This window comes from Triticum aestivum, chromosome 6D, assembly GCF_018294505.1.
Source record: "Triticum aestivum cultivar Chinese Spring chromosome 6D, IWGSC CS RefSeq v2.1, whole genome shotgun sequence".
NCBI classification, from domain to species: Eukaryota; Viridiplantae; Streptophyta; class Magnoliopsida; order Poales; family Poaceae; genus Triticum; species Triticum aestivum.
In genome coordinates this window covers 294,432,431-294,443,735 of record NC_057811.1, presented here as the reverse complement: position 1 = coordinate 294,443,735, position 11,305 = coordinate 294,432,431, and positions in this window count along the sequence as shown.

Genomic DNA, 11,305 nt, shown 5'->3' with positions numbered 1-11,305 from the left:
ATAGTCTCTTCCTATGGCTTTCCGATCCTAGGGGTTACGTCCTACGGTCAGCGTGTGCTCTGAATACCATCTCTGTAACGACCCGACCCGAAATCGGTCAAGTCTCTGTGTAGCTGTACCATCCCAAGATCATGCTGGCACACACAGTACATTGATGCAAAGATTCAAAGTTCAATCACACCTGAATTTATTACACGATTCTCATATCGAGTCTTTATTACATCATAATAAATTCGGCCGAAGGCCAACTCATGAGAAATAAACTAAATAAAGCTGCGGAAGCGTAGACGAATAGCGAGTCCATCCGACTCCAAAGGGCAATCGCCAAGCGTGGATCGTAGCCTCACTCCTGGTCGGAAAACTCCTCTGCAACATAAGACGTTGCAGCCGTGTAGGTCAGCATTTTGAATATGCCGGCAAGTCATGAAAAGAGAACAACAATAAAATTACTAATACTATATGCAATTTGGCTGTGGGGCTCTAAGTTTCATTGTTTTGCGAAAAAGCCGGTTTTTCCCTACGACAAGGACTTGTTTGCAACTACTACAAAATGTTGGTAGTTATTGAGATGGTTCCGCCAACCAATGTCTCGTTCCCAATTATTAAATAACCCCCTCAATTAATTTATTAAGTTCAGTGTTGAGATATCCGAAATACTCCAATTCCAGAGGCTCATTTGTCCGTAACCGGGGACACGGCTAATCGATTAGGTTGTTACTCTGCAGAGGTTTGTGCACTTTACCCGCAAGAATCGTTCCCTCCTTTAAGTCTTCGCACTGCCTGGTGTTTGAAGACGGGACGAACGAAACAGGGTCTTCCGAAGGGTTCCTCTGGGCCACTGCCGGTGCCCATCCAATCCTACCGTTCTTCTACATCTCGTAGCACCGTCCGGCCAGAGTCACGCCTAGGGTCAACCCAGCCAGAGCCCATAATGGCTTGCGGCTGCACAGGTAAGCTTCCGGTCAATGGGGTATCCATCCGTCTCTTCGTGGCTGGGTGAAGCTTTCCGCAAGATGTCATGGCGCTTCTCCATGCATCCCGGCCATCCGCTGGTTTCTCCAGGGTGCCCGTCAACCGTCCTCCACCCAGTAGTGAATTTTGAAGTCCATCTTGAGCTTGACGTCATGGGGTTGTCATCATCTTGACTCTCGCATCTCCCTTATGAATCACTCAACCAACCCCGTCTACGAGCATAGCAAAATAAACTACATCGTCCCGGGCATTACTTAAGAACATAACTTAACAAAATTCTCCTACTGCATGCATGGTGGGGAGGTATAACTCTAATGCAATAAAATCATAGGTATTGTAAAAACATGATCAAATGACTTGCCTGGCTGACGGTCTTCGAAAGCTAGCGACTCGTAATAGCAGGCTTCGCACTCCGGAAATTCTACCGAGTCAAACAATAGCACAAATAAGTATAGCACAATATAACATAACAGCAAGTTGAAGTAAAACACCCACGTACTCAAACCAAAACCAAAGAAAAACTCGGAGAAAGCAAATCAAGGTTTTCATCATATCAAGCAACAACTAAGAAATAGTTTTACACAACTAAAACCTTTCTTAACAGAACCTAAGCATTGGTTTTGCTAACTAACAGAAGGAAAAACATCATACAAACTAGGAGCAAAAAGAATCACATCAAAAGCTATTATAGAACTCCTATTATGCCTAAAACAATGCTAGCAAAGAAAATAAAATAAAAATTTTATTCTACTGTAAATAAAAGTTCATCCTCTGTAGCTACAGAAACTAATCTAAAATAAACTATAACATAATAAAAATAAAATTATTTACTAACTAGAACAGTAGGAAAACAGTAGCTAGCTAAATAAACAAGAAAAACTTGATTTCGACATAAAACTAATTGTTTATTAAATCTAAAATACCAAAACAAGTTCCTACTGCTAGGCATGGTCAAAACTAAGCAGTATAAAAAAGAATCACTAAAAAATAATAATCCTAACTCAATTTATGGCAGAAAAACTAATCTGTCTAAATCTAATATAAAACTATTTATAATAATTTAGACATGGCTAAACATATTTTCTACAGAAACTACAACAAATTTGCAAACTAAAAAAAAAGAATCAACTAAAAATATTAAAAAAACCTAAGAGAAACAGATTTTACAAGATTGGAACTTTTTTGATTTTTAAAACAGAACGTAAATAACAGAAAAAAAACTATGGGCGCTATTGGGCTCGGGGTGGTGCGATCTGAAACTAAACCGCGCCCGGTCGTTAACTAACATACGCGTACATTGTATAACTAAAAGAAACCAGTGAACCGGTTTAAATCTAAACCTAAAAAAAACTGTACACTAAAACCAATAAAAAAACGAGTTACTAAACCGATCTAACGGTTCGATCTAAAAGGAAAAAAAACTATAGAGGAGCGCTCGTGCTTACAGAGAGGAACGGCGTGGCAGGGAAGAAGAGGGCTTCGGCGGGGCGGCGACTCCGGTCGACGACGGCGTCGGCGGTGATGTCTAGGAGATGCAGAGAGGCGAGGGCGTCCGATTTTCTGTTGATGGTGAGGCGAGGGGACGTCGAGGACGGCGGAGACGACGAGGACGAGGTGGCGGAGCTCGGTGCTCCGGCGGAGCACGCAGGGTTGGGGGCGGCCTCTGTAGATGACGAAGACGAACAAAAACATCTCAAAAAGGTTTGTGAGGTCGGGCTAGACCGATAGCAGAGGTTAGAGAGGCTGGGGATGCTCACCGGTGAAGCAAAACGGCGGTGAACTTCGGTGGCTGGGGCGAGATCGGAACCGAGATGGTGGCGGCTGTGGAGGGTTTTAGAGAGGGGTTTTGAAGGGGATCGCGAGAGGACGGGTAGGGCTACTTATAGGACGTGTTACTTGGGCGAGGGAAAGGCTTTAGCTAGGGTTTTGGAGAGGGGCGGACGCGGCCAGCGTCGAACAGAGCGAGATACGGGCACGGGAGTATCGGGACGAAGGAGATGATACTGTGGGGTCCAGCGGTCAGAGGAGAAAAGAAGATAAGGAAAGAGAAAGAAAAAAAAAGAAAGAGATAGTTACGTGAGGGAGGAGTTACGTGAGATCTCTCTCACGAGCGTGCGCGAGGAGCGGCGCTGGCTGGCGGCCTGTGCGGGCGACTGGGCTGGCGCCTGGCTAGTGGGCTGCGGCCCGGGTGGCTAGGCTTGCTGGCCCGGCGCCCGGCTTTTTTTTTTGAATTAGACAGAGGGAGGAAAAATATATAGGAGAATATATATATTTTTTATAGGACATATATATATATCAAAATTCTCATGGGAATTTAGCCTACAACGTGGACATTTTTCCAGAGGCAAAACAGAAACTAAAAAAACACTTTCTGGAAATCCCAAATAAAGTTCAAATTTAAATTCAAACTTTTTGGCAATACTTTTCTTCTGACATTTTTGGAGTGTCATGTTAGCTCCTCTCATACTTTTAAACAAGTATTTGTCAGGGATATCTGAAACAAATTTCGAATGCCAAGTTGAATTCAAATTCAAATAAAACTCAAATGCCTTTGAAAATTTCCAAATGCCACTCAATTCAAACAAAATGCATAGATGCTTAGCTAATAATTGTAAAACATTCCAAATTGAAAATTTGGGATGTTACAGTATTTTCCTACCGCTAAGATCATCTCTCTTAGAAACGATATTATGAATTTTAAGCAACTTGATCATGAGCATGTTGCACAATCTTGGTCGAGGATGAAATTAATGATACGTAATTGCCCTACTCATGGTTTGAATTTATGGATGATTATACAATTTTTTTATGCCAGATTGAATTTTGCTTCTAGAAATCATTTAAATTCGGCCGCGGGAGGCACTTTTATGGAAATCACTTTAGGATAAGCTACTAAACTCCTAGATAATATTATGGTTAATTATTCTCAATGGCACACCGAAAGATCTACAAGTAAAAAGGTTCATGCGATAGAAGAGATTAATGTTTTGAGTGGAAAGATGGATGAACTTATGAAATTATTTGCTAATAAGAGTGTTTTTTCTGATCCTAATGATATGGCTTTGTCTACTTTGATTGGGAATAATAATAAATCTACGGATGTGAATTTTGTTGGTAGGAACAATTTTGGTAATAACGCGTATAGAGGAAACTTTAATTCTAGGCCGTTCCCTAGCAATTCCTCTAATAATTATGGTAATTCCTACAACAACTCTTATGGAAATTTTAATAAGATGCCCCCTGATTTTGAGGCTAGTGTTAAAGAATTTATTAATTCGCAAAAGAATTTCAATGCTTTGCTTGAAAAAAATTGCCTAAGATTGATGAGTTGGCTAGGAACGTGGATAGAATTTCTCTTGATGTTGATTCTTTGAAACTTAGATCTATTCCACCTAAGCATGATATCAATGAGTCTCTCAAAGCCATGATAATTTCCATTGATGAGTGCAAAGAAAGAACCGCTAGGATGCGTGCTAAAAAAGATTGCTTTGTGAAAGCGTGTTCTTCTAGTTTTCACGATAATAATGATGAAGATCTAAGTGATTGATGTGTCTCCTATTAAATCTTTGTTTTCCAATATGAATCTTGATAAAGATGGGACTGGAGATGAGTCAACTTTAGTTAAAAGGCGTCCCAATGATTCGGAGTTTTTAGATCTTGATGCAAAAATTAATAAAATTGGGATTGAAGAGGCCAAAACTTTACATAGCAATGAACCCACTATTTTGGATTTCAAGGAATTTAATTATGATAATTGTTTTTTGATAGATTGTATTTCCTTGTTAGAATCCGTGTTAAATTCTCCTCATGCTTATGATCAAAATAAAGCTTTTACTAAACACATCGTTGACGCTTTAATGCAATCCGATGAAGAAAAGCTTGAATTAGAAGTTTCTATCCCTAGAAAACTATATGATGATTGGGAACCTACTATTAAAATTAATATTAAAGATCATGAATGCTATGCTTTGTGTGATTTGGGTGCTAGTGTTTCCACGATTCCAAAAACTTTGTGTGATGTGTTAGGTTTTCGTGAATTTGATGATTGTTCTTTATATTTGCATCTTGCGGATTCCACCATTAAGAAACCTATGGGAAGAATTAATGATGTTCTTATTGTTGCAAATAGGAATTATGTTCCCGTAGATTTCATTGTTCTTGATATAGATTGCAATTCTACATGTTCTATTATTCTTGGTAGACCTTTCCTTAGAACGATTGGTGCAATTATTGATATGAAAGAAGGAAATATTAGATTCCAATTTCCGTTAAGGAAAGGCATGGAACACTTTCCTAGAAAGAAAATTAAATTACCTTATGAATCTATTATGAGAGCCAGTTATGGATTGCATACCAAAGATGATAATGCCTAGATCTATTCTTGCTTTTATGACTAGCTAGGGGCGTTAAACGATAGCGCTTATTGGGAGGCAACCCAATTTTATTTTTTTCTTGCTCTTTGTTTCTGTTTAGTAATAAATAATTCATCTAGACTCTGTTTAGATGTGTTTTTATGTTTTAATTAGTGTTTGTGCCAAGTAGAACCTTTGGGAAGACTTGGGTGAAGTCTTTATGATCTTGATGTAAAAAATAGAAACTTTAGCGCTCACGAGATTAGCTGCAATTTTTTTACTGGAGAGTGCTTTTAGGTTGATTATTTTTGAAGATGATTAATAGAGAAATTCCTCACGTCCACCAATTTATTTCAGAATATTTGGAGTTACAGAAGTATACATTTGATACAGATTACTACAGATTGTTCTATTTTGACAGATTTTATTTTTCGTGTGTTGTTTGCTTATTTTGATGAATCTATGGCTAGTATCGGGGGGTATGAACCATAGAGAAGTTGGAATACAGTAGGTTTAACACCAATATAAATAAAGAATGAGTTCATTACAGTACCTTAAGGTGGTGATTTGTTTTCTTATAATAACGGAGCTCATGAGATTTTCTGTTGAGTTTTGTGTTGTGAAGTTTTCAAGTTTTGGGTAAAGATTTGATGGATTTTGGAATAAGGAGTGGCGAGAGCCTAAGATTGAGGATTCCCAAGGCACCCAAGGTAAAATTCAAGGACAACCAAAAGCCTAAGCTTGGGGATGCCCCGGAAGGCATCCCCTCTTTCGTCTTCGTCTATCGGTAACTTTACTTGAGGCTAATTTTTATTCACCACATGATACGTGTTTTGCTTGGAGCGTCTTGTATGATTTGAGTCCTTGCTTGTTAGTTTACCACAATCATCCTTGCTGTACACACCTTTTGGAGAGACACACATAAATCGGAATTTATTAGAATACTCTATGTGCTTCACTTATATCTTTTGAGCTAGATAATTTTGCTCTAGTGCTTCACTTATATATTTTAGAGCATGGTGGTGGTTTTATTTTATAGAAATTATTGATCTCTCATGCTTCACTTATATTATTTTGAGAGTCCTTTAGAACAGCATGGTAATTTGCTTTGGCTATAAAATTAGTCCTAATATGATAGGCATCCAAGATGAGTATAATAAAAACTTTCATAAAAAGTGCATTGAATACTATGAGAAGTTTGATACTTGATGATTGTTTTGAGATATGAAGATGGTAATATTAGAGTCGTGCTAGTTGATTAGTTGTGAATTTGAGAAATACTTGTGTTGAAGTTTGCAAGTCCCGTAGCATGCACGTATGGTAACCGTTGTGTGACAAATTTCAAACATGAGGTGTTGTTTGATTGTCATCCTTATGAGTGGCGGTCGGGGACGAGCGATGGTCTTTTCCTACCAATCTATTCCCCTAGGAGCATGCACGTAATGCTTGGTTTTTGATGACTTGTAGATTCTTGCAATAAGTATGTGAGTTCTTTATGACTAATGTTGAGTCCATGGATTATACGCACTCTCACCTTTCCATCATTGCTAGCCTCTTCGGTACCGTGCATTGCCCTTTCTCACCTTGAGAGTTGGTGCAAACTTCGCCGGTGCATCCAAACCCCGTGATACGATACGCGCTATCACACATAAACCTCCTTATATCTTCCTCAAAACAGCCACCATACCTACCTATTATGGCATTTCCATAGCCATTCCGAGATATATTGCCATGCAACTTTCCACCGTTTCATTTATTATGTCACGCTTCATCATTCTTATATTGCCTTGCATGATCATGTAGTTGACATCATATTTGTGGCAAAGCCACCATGCATAATTTTTCATACATGTCACTCTTGATTCATTGCCCATCCCGGTACACCGCCGGAGGCACTCATATAGAGTCATATTTTGTTCTAGTATCGAGTTGTAATCATTGAGTTGTAAATAAATAGAAGTGTGATGATCATCATTAATAGAGCATTGTCCTAAAAAAAGAAGAAGAGAAAGGCCAAAAAAAAGAAATAAAAGGCACAATGCTACTATCCTTTTTTCCACACTTGTGCTTCAAAGTAGCACCATTATCTTTATGATAGAGAGTCTCTTATTTTGTCACTTTCATATACTAGTGGGAATTTTTCATTATAGAACTTGGCTTGTATATTCCAACAATGGGCTTCCTCAAATGCCCTAGGTCTTCGTGAGCAAGCAAGTTGGATGCACACCCACTCAAGTTTCTTTTGTTGAGCTTTCATACATTTATAGCTCTGGTGCATCCGTTGCATGGCAATCCCTACTCCTTGCATTGACATCAATTGATGGGCATCTCCCTAGCCCGTTGATTAGCCGCGTCAATGTGAGACTTTCTCCTTTTTTGTCTTCTCCACACAACCCCCATCATTATACTCTATTCAACCCATAGTGCTATGTCCATGGCTCACGATCATGTATTGCGTGAAAGTTGAAAAAAGTTTGAGATTACTAAAGTATGAAACAATTGATTGGCTTGTCATCGGGCTTGTGCATGATGAGAGCATTTTTATGTGACGAAAATGAAGCATAGACAAACTATATGATTTTGTAGGGATAAGCTTTCCTTGGCCATGTTATTTTGAGAAGACATAATTGCTTTGTTAGTATGCTTGAAGTATTATTATTTTTATGTCAATATTAAACTTTTATCTTGAATCTTTCGGATCTGAACATGCATGCCACAATAAAGAGAATTACTTAGAAAACTATGTTAGGTAGCATTTCACATCAAAAATTCTGTTTTATCATTTACCTACTTTAGGACGAGCAGGAATTAAGCTTGGGGATGCTTGATACGTCTCCAACGTATCTATAATTTTTGATTGCTCCATGCTATTATATTATCTGTTTTGGATGTTTAATGGGCTTTATTATGCACTTTTGTATTATTTTTGGGACTAACCTATTAACCGAAGGCCCAGTGCAAATGTTTTTTTGCCTATTTCAGTGTTTCGCAGAAAAGGAATATCAAACGGAATCCAAACGGAATGAAACCTTCGCGAGGATCATTTTTGGAACAAACGCAATCCAGGAGACTTGGAGTGGACGTCAAGGAAGCAACAAGACGACCACGAGGTAGGAAGGCGCGCCAAGGGGGGTAGGCGCGCCCCCACCCTTGTGGGCCCCTCGTGGCTTCACCGACCTACTTCTTTCGCCTATATATACTCATATACCCTGAAAACATCGGAGAGAACCACGAAACCCTATTTCCACCGCCGCAACCTTCTATACCCGTGAGATCCCATCTTGGGGCCTTTTCTGGCGCTCCGCCGGAGGGGGAATCGATCACGAAGGGCTTCTACATCAACGCCATAGCCTCTCCGATGATGTGTGAGTAGTTTACCACAGTCCTTCGGGTCCATAGTTATTTTCTAGATGGCTTCTTCTCTGTCTTTGGATCTCAATACAAAGTTCTCTCTTCTTGGAGATCTATTCGATGTAATTCTTTTTGCGGTGTGTTTGTCAAGATCCGATGAATTGTGGGTTTATGATCAAGATTATCTATGAACAATATTTGATTCTTCTCTGAATTCTTATATGCATGATTTAATATCTTTGCAAGTCTCTTCGAATTATCAGTTTGGTTTGGCCTACTAGATTGATCTTTCTTGCAATGGGAGAAGTGCTTAGCTTTGGGTTCAATCTTGCGGTGTCCTTTCCCAGTGACAGCAGGGGCAGCAAGGCACGTATTGTATTGTTGCCATCGAGGATAAAAAGATGGGGTTTATATCATATTGCTTGAGTTTATCGCTCTACATCAAGTCATCTTGACTAATGCGTTACACTGTTCTTATGAACTTAATACTCTAGATGCATGCTGGATAGCGGTCAATGTGTGGAGTAATAGTTGTAGATGCAGAATCGTTTTGGTCTACTTGTCACGGACGTGATGCCTATATACATGATCATGCCTAGATATTCTCATAATTATGCACTTTTCTATCAATTGCTCGATAGTAATTTGTTCACCCACCGTAAATTATGCTATCTTGAGAGAAGCCACTAGTGAAACCTATGGCCCCTGGGTCTATCTTCCATCATATTAATCTCCCGCCAACGTGCTATTTCTGTTGCCGTTTATTTTGCAATCTTTACTTTTCAATCTATACAACAAAAATACCAAAAATAGTTATCTTATTATCTTTATCAGATCTCACTTTTGCAACTGGCTGTGAAGGGATTGACAACCCCTTTATCGCGTTGGTTGTAAGGTTCTAGATTGTTTGTGCACGTACGAGGGACTTGCGTGTAGTCTCCTACTGGATTGATACCTTGGTTCTCAAAAACTGAGGGAAATACTTACGCTACTTTGCTGCATCACCCTTTCCTCTTCAAGGGAAAACCAACGCATGCTCAAGAGGTAGCAAAGATCTAGGTCAGGGGGTCACCGAGGGGCCCACAAGGTCGGGACCCCTGGGCGTGCCCTCCACCCTTGTGGCTGCCTCGTGGCTCTTCTGACTTGCACTCCAAGTCTCCTGGGTGTCTTTTGGTCCAAGAAAAATCATCACGAAAGTTCTATTCCATTTGGACTCCGTTTGGTATTCCTTTTCTGCGAAACTCTAAATGAAGGAAAAAATAAGAACTGGCACTAGGCTGTAGGTTAATAGGTTAGTCCCAAAAAATCATATAAAATAGCATATTAGTGCATATAAAACATCCAAAATAGATAATATAACAGCATGGAACAATCAAAAATTATAGATACGTTGGAGACGTATCTAGGGGCCTTGCCCGTGTGTTGGTGGGTGGTGGGCCCCTCGTGCCCCATCTCAGCGTGAAACCGACGCCAAAAAATCCTATAAATATAGAAACCCCCAGAAATAACCCTAGATCAGAAGTTCCGCCGCTGCAAGCCTTTGTTCTCGCACTCTGTCGGAGGGGGAAATCACCACCGGAGGCCATCTTCATCATCCCAACAGCCGCCAAGATAAGGAGGGAGTAGTCCACCCTCGTGGTTGAGGGTTTGTACCAGTAGCTATGTGTTTAATCCGTCTCTCTCTCTCTCTCATGTTCTTGATTTAATATAGTTGGATCATATGGTGTTTCTCCATCTCTATCTTGTGATGAGTTGAGTTTTCCCTTTGAGATTTCATTATTATCAGATTGAATACTTTTATGGATTTGAGAGCACTTGTTGTATGTCTTGCTATGAATACCCGTGGTGACAATGGGGTATCATATTGATTCACTTGATATATGTTTTGGCACTCAACTCGTGGATTCCCGAGGTGACATTGGGGTAATCTATGCATAGGGGTTGATGCACGTTCTCATCTTTGTTTCTCCGGTAGAAATATTGGGGCACTCTTTGAGGTTCTGTGTGTTGGATTGAGTATTATGAATATGAAATTGTTTGATGCATATCGTATAATCAACTCATGGATACTCGCGGTGACATTGGAGTATCTAGGTGACATTAGAGTTGGTTGATGTGTATCATATGGTGTTATTTTAGTACGAACTCTTAGATAGATCGATCGGAAAGGATAACTTGGTGTTATTTTAGTATGAACTCTTGGATAGATCGATCGTAAGGGATAACTTTGAGGTGGTTTCATACCCTACAAACAATTTCATCTTATGTTCTCCACTAGATAGTAACTTTGGAGTGCTTTTTCATAGCACGTTGAGGGATGGTTATATGGTCCAATTATATTAGCATTGTTGAGATATTGCACTAGTGAAAGTACGGACCCTAGGCCTCATTTTCAAGCATTGCATACCATTTGTGCTCACTTTTGTTACTTGCTATCTTGCTATTTTTTATCGTTCCTATTACAAAAATCAATATCTACTACCATTACTACACTTGTATCACCATCTCTTCGCCAAACTAGTGCACCTATACAATTTACAAATGTATTTGGTGTGTTGGGGACACAAGGGACTCTTTGTTATTTGGTTGCATGGTTGTTTGAGAGAGACCATCTTCATCCTACGCCTCCC